We start from the raw sequence: 13697 nt of genomic DNA, 5'->3' as shown, positions 1-13697 counted from the left end.
CCTGAGCGGACGCTCGCGGCGGGGCGCGGGGCGCGGGGCGGGCGAGCGTGCGGCCAGCCATGCAGTGTCGACTCAGGACACTGGTATGAGCCCGTTGTCGTCTGGCGAGCTGATAGTCATTGGGTGCCTGAACTCATTTACCTGCTGAAATATAATCGTAGCGCTACGCCGCCGGAGTCGTTTGTAGCGAAAATCCATCGTATTAGAAGCAGAACAACAACGTGTCGTGATTAGCAACTCAGTGTAAGCATTAGAGTATAGTTAAATAAGTAATTTATTTGACTAATTGTCAACATATACAAATAGACAATTTAAATAAATATGCACCAATCTGCCAGTGTAGGACGACGTTGACATATCCGGTCCATGTTTCATCTAGACATTATGTTAGATGTAGGTACATCATAGTCTTTCATGTGGTCAGTGGCGAATCTAATAAAGTCCGGAAGGAGTTCAATTAGCACATATTATAATTTTTAGTTTACAATGTATCAATTTACTTATTTAAAAATAATACATCTTTCACTTTTAATTAATACCTTGTTACATAGAATATTAATTTTCAACAATAAATGATTATGACTATGATTAGTTAAGTAGCTGCACACCGCGCCGGCACTCACGCTCCCGCGTCCCGCCCGGCGGTGGCTGCGGTGCACGGCAGTCGGCAGGGGCAGGAGGAATGCTTGACACCGACCGGCCGGCCGAGCGATCACTCGGCCGACGTCGCCACTTCGTTAACCGACCGGCCGGCCGAGCGATCACTCGGCCGACGTCGCCACTTCGTTAACCGACCCGCCGCGCCAAGGAGAGCGTGATAGTCCGCCCCGCCCACGCTCGCACCTTCCCACTCTTTTTTTATAGCTTTTAATTTGGGGTAAACAATTTAATACCGCCCGCTTTAATCGGAAATCAATTTCACTCTTCGGGCTAAATTGCTTTGGGGCTTCCGCTTTTTGCAGTGGCTGGATGTATGGGCTTCATGAAGTGTAAAATAAGGAAGGTCGTTTAGAATATTCCATTTATGTAAACAGAACGGAGTTTGTATGGAACTTATAAAAAGTACCTTATGTAAGTAGGTATCTAACACATATATATGTATGAGCCCATCTCCGTCCGAGAAATTAAATAAGTATTCGACATCTAGTCTAAAATTTTCATAAAGTTTTTTTTTCACTACCCAAGCATTAATTTTATGTATTTCAAATATTTTTACATAGGTATTAGCACAAGTGACTGTTGTTTCTACAATTGTTTATTTGTGTATTTTATTATACTTAACTACTCAAGCTATGATAGCTTTATACCTTCTTTAATACGAAATATTATTGTTGTACAAAAATATGATTCATTGATTACAATTATTAAATTTACCACGATATAAAACTATGGAAACGGAATATATCGCGATAATTAACTATTTCAAATCTTACATAATTATAATGTTAGGTTTAATGAGAAATGCATTAAGATCGTTTTAACATAATAAAAAATACACGAGAGAAAGACGAACTTCACAAACAGGTGTGAGGTGTGAAAAGCATTTACGCATTAATGTAATAATTAAACAAGTACTGAACAAGTTTCCCCGTCACGCGTTATATTTAACATATTACTTGCAGAGAAACGTCTCGCCGCACCAACTTACCTCTTCGGCTGCGAAACTCCTCATTCCAGCAGTTTCATAGAGATTTGTTCCAAGTATGCATAGTGTACATTGTGCGCGGCCGCGGCGCGATGCTTGTGGCCCGCGGCGCTCGCGCTAGGGCTACAATATATTACAGCACATGAGGACTAAACAGAAACTACCGAAATATATTATAAAGCTCAAGATTAATACAGTCTTAAATTAAATATGTATGAAATATTTTGAATAATAGTTTTGGGTAGATGGTGTAGATATTTTTAGAGATCCGAAGATCTGGCTTCCGCACACAATTGTAATTTGTCTGTTCGACGAAGCCGGGAAGCGAAAACGTTGTCCAGTGCAGCGGCCTGAAATTTAACGCTTCCGGCCGAAGGACAGAAAAGTGTATTTAATTTCAATAAAATTTACAAATTAAGACCATATGTGTGCGTGTGGATTGAGTGAGCACCTTCCAAAAATAAAAAAAAATATGCTGATCATTTAGTAAAAGTTCTAAAACAATTGTAAAACGAATCTCTGAATTTGTAAAAAGATAAATCAAAAGATACAGTCATTAACATGTGCTCACTCAGTTCTCACAAACCACCAATAAAAACAGTGAATGTATTCATTTAACATATAATATTTATATACTAACATTTAGTAAAAAATATGCCAACCTACCTCTATAAATTTTAGATTACCTAGTGACGTATTTAATTTTTTACAAATAGTTTCTTAATGCTCACTCAATCCTCACACTTTTGAAAAGCCGAATTTTGATGAAAAACATAAGATTTAGACCGCTATTATATGTGTATAATTTAGTAAAAGTGAAATGGGAATTTATAAAATACAAAACGAACCACTAACGTGTCAGGTTTTTTTATAATAATTTTTTGTAAGTGGGTGAATTGCAGAAAATGTGTACCTTTTAGCTAATTTAGTGTCCCGTGAAAACAAGGAGGGTTTAAAAATATATTTTGAGAAATAAGGCACACCGGAGTTACGTTAATTTAATAAAAGCGAATCTTTTGATTCATTTAAAAATTAATCTTAAGACAATTGTAGCTTTTCTTTTTTTTTATTTTATTTTTTCGGTGATGCATGCAGTAACTTCACAGCAGTATAATCATGTCCCAATGTTGACCGTACTTCTCTCGAGGAAGGTTGTTACGACTCATATTAGTTTCTTAAAAGTTTAATTGTAAATTATTCAGTCTTTACATGTTCTTCTTTATGTTCAGTACGAAAATATTTACTTAAATTAGGAATAATATATTATTTTGGTAATATTACATATTGTCCCAACTTATAGAACTTTCGTTACTCAGGGTTAGTTACGGAGGAATATCCCAAAGATTAGTTTGAAAATATTAGTAGAATTACTTCTCATTATTATTATTACACATAGGGAACAACTGTCAAATTGTTGAACACAGCGGCATCCATTTTGTTTTTCAACGTAGTGGCTCATGGATGGACGCGTGGTGTTTATTGCTATAAAATCTCAGGGTGATTAACGGTGAGTTTCCAAGGTAAATAGTTTGATTATCGTACACAGTTTTATTCATAAATGATTGTTTTTACAATGTTTTCTACAAATTTACAAGATTTTAAAGCAATATGTGACATGTTTGACGATAAATATTTTTTGAGCTTATGATTTCTCATATATCTTTCTCAGTTTCGTTATTTTTCGTTACGTAACGAAACTATTTTCACTGCGATTATGTATGTCAAAAATTTATAATAAATATTGTTGATTAGAATTATAATGTTTCATTGATAATTCTGTTTTATATAGAACCGGGAACATTTTTATTCCCATGTATTCCACGCCTTATGTTATCAGTTTCGTTACAGCAATTATCAGTTTCGTTTTTTCTCAGTTTAGTTACTAAATCCAAAAGGTACATATTTTCTGCAATTCACCCAAGTGCTCACTCAGTCCACACGTTTTGAGAAAGTTAAAATTAATGTAAATATCTTAAGATTTATAGCACCACAGACACTCGAAAGTACTTCAACATTTAGTAAAAATTTTTACTAAATATCCACCATCTAATATTTTATATTCGTTGTCTGGTTTTAAAGATATTCAGATATAACTTTTCTCATACAAATGTATCAAGTAGGGTGACCACACTATGTCGGCTCCTGATTTTCCCCACTTTCCCATTGTCATATTGAGATTGGGGAGTTTCGTTCAATTTTGATAATATTTTATTTATTTGTAATATTTGTAACTATCTTTTTGTAAATAAATATTATCCGCCGTCGGCCGTCGGCCGTCGGCCGTCCGGCCGTCGGGGACGGACGCTCGCCCGCGCGCGTGATGCCGCCGTGGCTACGCAAACATAATTACCAGCTGTCAAAACGGGTTGGTTAGTTTAGTATAATATAGACAACCATTTGCAGACTCTGTCTGTGGCATAGTAGCTCCCGAACGGATGAACCGAATTAGATTTAGTTTTTTTTTGTTTGAAAGCTGAGTTAGTCGAGATTGTTCTTAACCATGTTTCATAAAAACCGGTCCACCATGTCGGGGGTTTTTCAAAATTTTAATTTAGTGGTGAGGGTCCATCAGGCAGGTGTCCGGCTTTTGATCCCATAGTCCAATAGCTAGTGCATCACATTCATTCAAAAACCCAGTTTATTTTATACGTTAACTCTCAAAATATTAATAGTTCTGACACCCTGGCGGGTGCTGCCTCTGCGTGCGCCCTATGACACGGGCAAGGGCACTGGGCACCGAGTACCCCATACATTTACTACACGTTGGTTTTGGCTCCGCGCAAGTTTCTCAAGGGTCCGAAATACCCTATGGTTTCTGTGATGGGAAAGACAAAATAATAATGCTTAATATACAAATGTATGCTGTATCGAATTCGTAAGTGGTCTATGAGTGCGTATTTGCAGACCCTGTGAGTGTGGACACTGTGGACACAAACAGACCCCGCGCCGAAATATTTGACGTCGTGTCGGGGACTGTGTAACAACCGCGAGTCACATTTGAAACCTATTCCAATGTTTACCGTCCCAACACCATTCCGAGATCAAACCGGTTCTCTCATTTTACGGCTTTGATGATAGTGAGGTTATTCGCTATCGAGTTACGTGTTTTAAAACGTCAAAAAGTCATGAGGCTCAGGGGCGCTACCGTCTTAATAAGTTTAACCCAAATGCCATGCCATGCCTTGTGGAATGTTTTATATGGTAATTTAGTTATTTTATTTACTGGTTTACTGGTTCAGGCTGCAGGCTGTGGCGGCCTAACGGTGAGAGCGTGCGACTTTCATTTCGGAGATCGCGGGTTCAAATTCTGGATTGTAACAATGAGTTTTTCGGAATTTATGTGCGAAATATTATTTTATATTTGCCTGTCGTTTTTCGGTGAAGGAACACATCGTGATGAAATCGTATCCTTCGGGTTAGAAGGTCAGATGGCACTTGCTGCTGTTGCAGTAAAACTAGTGCTTACGCCAAGCCTTGGGATTAGTTGTCAAAAGCGGACCCCATGCTCCCATGAGCCGTGGCGATTGTCGGGATAACGCAGATGAACAATGATGATACCTGCATTTTCGTAAATGTGTGAACATTTTCGTTTTCTTTTGTGTCATAATCATTTTGAATACCTCTCAACCTAAAAATTTGTTTCTGACCATACTATAATATCTCGCGGTTTTGACCGCAAACAGAACTGGCCAAAATGGCCGAAACGCGATATTATTTTAAGCACAAATGTAATTAAAACAGGTTAATTTAGTGAAAACTACAAAGTCAAATGAAGGCCCGCTGGTGATTGGGTTGCGGTCGCAGACATATACCTACTGCATCAACATTTATAACTTTTTGCGAACTGTATGCCGTTGGAACATGTTTCACACCAGGTCAATCGCCAATTATTTTTAACGCCCGACGCAAAAACGTCGGGGTGTTATAAGTACGACGTGTCTGTCTGTCAGTGTGTGTGTCTGTCTGTGGCATCGTAGCTTCCGAACGGATGAACCGATTTAGATTTCGTTTTTTGTTTGAAAGCTGAGTTAGTCGGGAGTGTTATTAGCCATGTTTCATGAAAATCGGTTCACTATGTCGCGGTCGGAACACAAAAACATTAAGCCAACCATTATTCATTGGTGTGTTTATCAACTCAACTTTGCTCTCACTTCAAACGGATGTGCAGCAGATTTAGGATACTCGACATTTTAGTGTAAATCTACATGAGGCTTCTAATTTTCCCCCATATAATATATGTCTGTGCCTGCGGTCGCCATACTTTATAATCTGGGACCATGTTCGGCTGTTATTTTACTTAATTAAATACCGTTTGCGTGAATCAAATTATGTATATACTGGCTTCTACTTTGTGCTTCTGGGATAGAAAACTAGAAATTATAGAGGGAACTATTTAGAGGTATAACGAGATTTTGGAGATTACGGTCTGTCTCGTCTACTTCAAGACCAGATAGCGCAGACAGTCGAGTTGAGTCAGTGCCAGGACAGTTACTCGTGGAATTCAACTAAATACTTAACTAAACAATTTTTTTATTTAATTTACAATCCGAAAATTAAAAACAACATATTGCTATTTCAAGGTTATTACCTTGTAAGGATGAAGTCTGTCAGTGTTAAATTGAACAACGCAACTCACATCAACCGTCTAGATAAATATTAGTATGATATCTCTGAAAATAATTAAGTTCCTACTCACTTCACGGTGTGGTTCTAGAAAAATTATACACAAGAATGACTGCACGATTATTTCCACGTGCAAAAGCGTTTGTACATTGATAGCTTCATCATTAAAGCTATACCCGGAAACACGGAATCCCATTTAAACGGGACTGAAACAACAAGATAGGGTTTCCCGGGCGGGGGCCGCGAAGCCCCGCGGTCCCGCGGGCGCTCCGTGCATCGCGGCCTCGTGCCGCGGACCCTTTACGACCATTGCGGCGAGATACATGGACATAATAATGAGAAACCGACGGGTCCCTACGTATACTGGCATCAATAACATCTTTGGAGCGCAATTGGCACGGATTATTTACCTATGTAATTTCTGGTTGTATCAAATAATCGTTTGGGGGCGCTATATTCAAACAATAAATGTAACTTTCCGTGACGTTAACGGTATCGAAACTTAGTTCTATAATGTCTAAAACTCAGGCAGAGTATAGTGCTACATATATCATATTGTTTACCACCACTGTAATCAGTTTGACATATACTTACAAATAAAACACTTTGGACTTTGGACTTGGTTGATGCACTACTGTCAACTAACGTTCAATAAAACTGTTGTGTTCTGAAGTTATTGTACAAGTAGGCGTCGTAGGCTTCACGGCCACACAAGCTCGTAGTCTCAAGAAAAAACATGTTTGGTACATCTTTGATATAGAGAAAGAAAATTAGGTACGCAGGCAGTTTCGTGCTAAACGGAATAAAGGAATTAAACGTGTGATAGTATTACCAAGGACCATTTAATACTAGACTGATATAGCCCATACAAAAAAGCGTACCCCTGAAAAAAGCTTAGTTTTTGCTTTAAAACTAGATGGCGTTGTTTCGTAACCCGGGAGTGGAAAAAAACATATTTTCACACATATTTTTACTTGTTTTTATATTATACTATGAATAACTATCAAAAAACTTTATTTTAATATTAAAATATTGGCTCAAAAAGTCAAAACACAATTTTTACAAATTATATTTTTTGGTCGGCCTCGACGTAGTTGTGATCGCTTCGCTGGCTAAGTTTGGTCGCATGTTGTCTAATTATTGCCAAATAAAATGACTAGATGACGTTGGTGGACTAGGAAAATGTCACATCCGTTTCGTTGTTCATTAATATAATATACTTAGTGATAATAAACCTATAATATGTTGACTTGTTGAGCTCAAATACGTTCAACAAAACGCAAACATTGTGCCAACAGATGTGACATCTGACATCCATGTCACATCACAAATGTCATTGTATGATTTATTGAATATTCATAATATATGGATATTAAATATTTTAGAATCGCAGCAGCAATGCGAGTAGAGATACAGAATTAATAACTGTATAAATTAATAATTGTATGACCAATGACCTCATACATAAAATTACCAGTTTAGGTGACAGAAGGCGAATCCAATTTGTAAACATTAAATGTGCTAAGGAAAAGAATCTTTCCGATTTTCAACGGGACACGGCTGAAGGGGCGAGCTGGTTTCGACTGCGCCCATGCATCTCAATTGTTCAGAAAGTTCATTCGAAGATCATTTTGCTTATAATAATCTGAGTAATCACAGTGAATGGTTTGACAGTATTTCAGCTAACATGTAGAGAGACTTGCTAGCTTCGTCGGTCAGGCTTCGTCTTGGACACAACGCGGATAGTTAGGCCGCCAGGTGTGGCACTTTGGATTACGTTTTTATAATAAATTAATGATAGTTTGTATTGTTTTGGTAATATATTTTTCCCCTCACTACCTCGGAAACACGTGTTTTGTCCTTTAATGCCAGCGGGTAAAAACGCATTTTATCCACTAGTGGGTAAAGTAATTTGACCTTGAATAAAGTCAAATTAACTGCTTTAAAATTAATAAAAGCAGGTGAATCTAGTAATAATAGTTATTTGTTATACAAGGGGGCAAAGTTGTATTTTAACGCCGAGTGTGGAATTGAAAAACGAGCAAGTGAAAGGATTCTATATTAGATGATTTACCACCTGTGGAACTACTGGAAGCAGTGATAAACGCATTTTTTGCGTTGTAGTTTCCTCGCTATAGTGAGGGGAAAGTTTTGTGTTACACTCGGGTGCAAATGTATTTTACTTCTCGTGTGTTAAAAAACTCGCAAGTTCAGAATTCTATTCTCGAACCACTCGCTTCGCTCGTGGTTCAACTATAGAATCCTTTCACTTGCTCGTTATTCAATTCCACACTCGGCGTTAAAATACAACTTTGCCCCCTTGTATAACAAATAACTATTCTACTCGTATACTACTCGTTTGGTACTCGTATAAACCTAAACTGAGATAATAAATGAATAAAGGGAAATAATTAGTGAAACTCTGACATAAGTAATAATTAATGAGACTAAATGCGTTTTCACATTATCCGATCCGATATCGGATGTAGGACTGATACCCCATACATTACAGGCGCTATCTTGGATTTTTTCCATTTAAATCCTTCCGACATCCGATATCGGATCGGATAATGTGAAAACGGACTAAGACAATAGATACCTTGTTAGTGTTATATATCTATGCCTATGTATATCCCACCAAAAACATTCTGTAAAAAATAGCCGTCTCGATGGAGCTGCTTTTTTATCTCTAAAAAGTAATGAAATCTACATAAAGTTCCTTACTGCGATTTCTTTATTATTATAGTTAACTAGCCTTTGCCCGCGGCTTCGCTCGCGTTAAATTCGAAAATCTCTCCACAAACTTCCATCCTCCATTCTAAGGAAGTGGGGGATATAAAAAGAGACAAAAAGTAGCCTATGTCACTTTCCATCCCTTCAACTATCTCCACTTAAAAAATCACGTCAATACGTCGCTCCGTTTTGCCGTGAAAGATGGACAAACAAACAGACACACACACTTTCCCATTTATAATATTAGTATGGATGTTGTGTGACTTGGCCGTTGAAGTGTAGCGGTGCTGGCGACAGATTGGTGCAATGGTGTCATGGAGCACCTGGTTATAAACTTCTTTATACCCTTGTGTATAAAGAAGTTTATAAGTTTCATATTCGATGGTCCGAGCTAAGGTTCGTAAAGCCATGAAGCCGAGCTGATAATCATTGTCGCTAAACGCCGATCGAAACGCAGTAGCGCATAGTAGTCGACCATCCAACGCGTACTTGCTCGTACGCCTATCACCCACTTGACGTCGCGCCAACACTTTATGGAAAAAGCGGGTTTTCGACAACTACCAATAAGATTTAGACATTCAAAAATCTCCAATAATACTCAACTGTTTCGGTCGCACTCGTTCACATATAGGATAGGATTGGTGTGAGCGAGACGGCCAGGAGATTGATTGTCAACATGATATCTATCATAAACACCGTTCGAAATGGCCTCATTAAAATCTAAATTTTAAATATATTGAAAGTAATATTACTAATCATTGACGTCACGCTCAAAATGAAAGAGATAGAAAATTTGACAGTATGGTACTCTTTTGCATGATTGTCATAATTCAAAATAAGAACGATGGCTTGCGTTGTAAACAGGGACTGAAACATGACACGGGCCCCTAGCGTCATCTATATACTTTTCACTGTATCACTTGTAATGCCGTTGAACTACCGCGTGCGTATTTAAAAAAAAAACGACATTTTTATTTAAATGACACTCTTAGTGACATCTAGTGACATAGATTTACGGCTGCCAACGGGGTACGGTATTTAGTATGGACTCTGCTGGTCCTTTATAATCGTCCTTGGTATTACTAACATTACGTCTACTCGTTCCGTTTTCTCAGTGCGTACGTAAAACATATTATTTATACATACATTATTTAGGTATAACTTGTACTTATACATAAGTTTAGGTTTAGAATGTTTTAATGTGTCAAACAAATCTAATATAATTCAAAATTTCATACCGTCGGAATTCCTAATTCATAGCAAAGTTGGTGAACAGTGTGAAAAGAACACGCGTAATGAAAGGAGCGGGTCCCGGTCCCAGGAACACGGGGTTGAACTCGCGAAGATTATCCCCTTTAATATTGATGCGGCGACACGCCGGTGGGATGTAATCACGGGAAATTATAGCGGGTTAACACATGTTTCAAACAAATCATTTAATAGGTACACAGTCAACCAATTGGAACCCTAGGCCACTCTATATATGTAGTCCATGGGCAGTCCAATTTTGCCAAACGGTATAATTTGGGGCTACTAAACTAAGTTTCCTTTCTACAGCAGTTAGGTGGGCTTATTTATAAGTATGTTATTAAAACATGATTTCCATCTCAAAATGGGAGCTAAACAAACGGCCGCCAATCCAAGATGGCGGATATCGAGTTTTAAAAAATCGATTATAACTCCAGAAGTAGTGGTCGATTTCATTTTTATTTTTTTAAATGAAATCGGACCATTACTTCTGGAGTTATAGTCGATTTTTTTAAAACTTAATATCCGCCATCTTGGATTGGCGGCCTTTTTATTTAGCTACCATTTTGAGATGGCAATCATGATTTTTAGAAACTTTTTTTTCTACTTCACTTGTTAGTATGTTAGTGTCCATCAAAACGTAGAAGCTAAATTTGGCTCACTTCCCGATTTCTGATTAACCTGAAACTTGGCACACATATCAAAACCCGATGACAATGCAATATTATGGTAACTTGAAGCTGATCTGATGATGGAGACTGGAGATGCTTATGAGTACTCTGTGATAAAATAGCGTAAACTTACTATGTTTGGGGTTTTTAGAAAGGTCTTGATGAGTATTAGTTGCTCGTGGAAAAAAAGTACAGTCAGCGATAAAATGAATCAACCACTACCCGATTCCGAAACAAAACTTTAGATCTAAGTTTGACCAACTTCCCGAATTCAAATTGAGCTGAAGCTTTGCATACATAATTATGTATGTTGGATGTCAATGAATTGTTATGATAAGTACAGTCAGCTGTATAAATAACTGACCATTTCTATTTAACCGGTTTCGATAAAATTTGATATTCTGAGTGTAATTACTATGTCATTTGAATAGTCTTGACAAGCACTCTTGTGCTACATGACAGCCAGGGTCTCAAGATAGAGTCGGAAGGTGGCCATAGGAACTACTAAACTAAACAAGATAAAACCGTCGAGTTTGGACTCGTTTAAATAGTCTTGACAAGCACTCTTGTGCTACATGGCAGCCAGGGTCTCAAGATGGAGTCGGAAGGTGGCCATAGGAACTACTAAACTAAACAAGATAAAACCGTCGAGTTTGGACTCGTTGGAATAGTCGTGACAAGCACTCTTGTGCTACATGGTAGCCAGGGTCTCAAGATGGAGTCGGAAGGTGGCTATGAGAACTCCTAAACTAAACAAGATAAAACCGTCAAGTTTGGACTCGTTGGAGTAGTTGTGACAAGCACTTTTGTGATACATGGCAGCCAGGGTCTCAAGATGGACTCGGAAGGTGGCCATAAGAACTCCTAAACAAAACAAGATAAAACCGTCAAGTTTGGACTCGTTGGAATAGTCGTGACAAGCACTCTTGTGCTACATGGCAGCAAGGGTCTCAAGATGGAGTCGGAAGGTGGCTATAAGAACTCCTACACTAAACAAGATAAAACCGTCAAGTTTGGACTCGTTGGAATAGTCGTGACAAGCACTCTTGTGCTACATGGCAGCCAGGGTCTTAAGATGGAGTCGGAAGGTGGCTATAAGAACTCCTAAATTAAACAAGATAAAACCGTCGAGTTTGGACTCGTTGGAGTAGTCGTGACAAGCACTCTTGTGCTACATGGCAGCCAGGGTCTCAAGATGGAGTCGGAAGGTGGCCATAAGAACTAAACTAAACAAGATAAAACCATCGAGTTTGGACTCGTTGGAATAGTCTTGACAAGCACTCTTGTGCTTCATGACAGCCAGGGTTTCAAGATGGAGTCGGAGGTGGAAGGGAACTACTGAACTAAACAAGATAAAACCGTTGTTTTTGGATTCGTTTGATAATCTTGTCAAACACTCTTGTGCTACATGTAGCTGTCATGACAGCCAGTGTCTCAAAATAGAGTCTGCCGAAGGTGCCCCCATACTTAAAGAGTCGGGCGAAGCCCGACGCACGCGGTCCTAAACCGGGCGCCGAAGGTGCTCTCATACTTAAAGAGTCGGGCTAAGCCCGACGCACGCGGTCCTAAACCGGGCGCCGAAGGTGGGCCTCATACTTAAAGAGTCGGGCGAAGCCCGATGCACGCGGTCCTAAACCGGGCGACGAAGGCGCCCTCGTAAGAGACTTAAGAGTCGAGCGAAGCTCGACCTTTACTGTCTAGAGCCGGGCTCCGAAAGCGACTTCATGGTTAAAGAGTCAGGCGAAGCCCGACGTACGCAATTACAAGACGGAAGCCGAGCCGAAAGATTTCTCATACTAAAAGAGACAATCAAAGCCCAACCTCCGGTCAAAAGCTGGGCGCCAAAGGCACTCTCATACATAAAGAGAAAAATCAAGAATTATGAAAAAAAAAATCGCGCTCGCTTCGCTCGCGGTCCTTTTCATTCTAGTGTGCTGTAAATAGCTTCTTATATCAGATCGCTCAAAGAGTGTAAACATTTTCGTAATCGCTTCGGTCTTATCGTTCAGATTACGTGATAGTTCTAGAAAAAATTACGCTCTCACTTCGCTTGTGGTCAGTTTCATTCTGGGGTGCTGTAAATCAAACTTCTTATATCAGATCGCTCAAAGAATGGTAATATTTTCGCAATCGCTTCGATCTTAGAGTTCAGATTACGTATTTATGGAAAAAATTTCGCGCTCGCTTCGCTCGCGATCATTTTCGTTGTGGGGTGCCCACAAAAGTATCCTATATATATATAAGATCTATAAATAATCCTAATAACTATTAAAAAAACTCGGGCTAGCTCGGTCGTTATAAGTATTTAGATAATTCTGTTTTCCAAATGCTTTCCATTTCTTAAAGCACGTTACGTAATTAATACGATCGAATAAAATTCACGCACGCTCCACTTACGTTTTCATTTCTACGTTTACCTACGTTAGACAACTGAAAACTAGAAAATAAATTAAAAGTTTTGAATGATTCACGGTTATTTTCATTAGACTTATATTGACCGGGATATAGACCGTGATTACCTTTTTGATTTTTGTCGAGCTCCCGATAATCACGGTCTATATCCCGGTCAATATAAGTCTAAAGAAAATAAATTAAATAAAAAAAAAGTTTTTAAGTTAAAGCTTTTATTTCGTCCCCAAAATGAACCAAAAAGTAGAAAATAATTTTAATAAGTTACTAATATTTTAGAGTCCCATGTTTGAAGACTGCTTGTAATGTACTCTTCTGGAGTCGTATTCTAAACACCACTTTTTGATACTTTATTAGTAACTTATTAA

The 13697-nt window shown here is 38.5% G+C and overlaps 1 protein-coding gene across 1 annotated transcript in view; it reads left to right on the top strand.

The window, feature by feature from the left end:
* LOC125240765 (FMRFamide receptor-like) overlaps positions 1-13697 on the top strand; it is a 282033-nt gene that overhangs the window by 84434 nt on the left and 183902 nt on the right.

This window comes from Leguminivora glycinivorella, chromosome Z, assembly GCF_023078275.1.
Source record: "Leguminivora glycinivorella isolate SPB_JAAS2020 chromosome Z, LegGlyc_1.1, whole genome shotgun sequence".
Classification (NCBI taxonomy): domain Eukaryota; kingdom Metazoa; phylum Arthropoda; class Insecta; order Lepidoptera; family Tortricidae; genus Leguminivora; species Leguminivora glycinivorella.
Note: the sequence above shows the minus strand (reverse complement) of the source record. Positions and strands in the feature narration are given on the sequence as shown.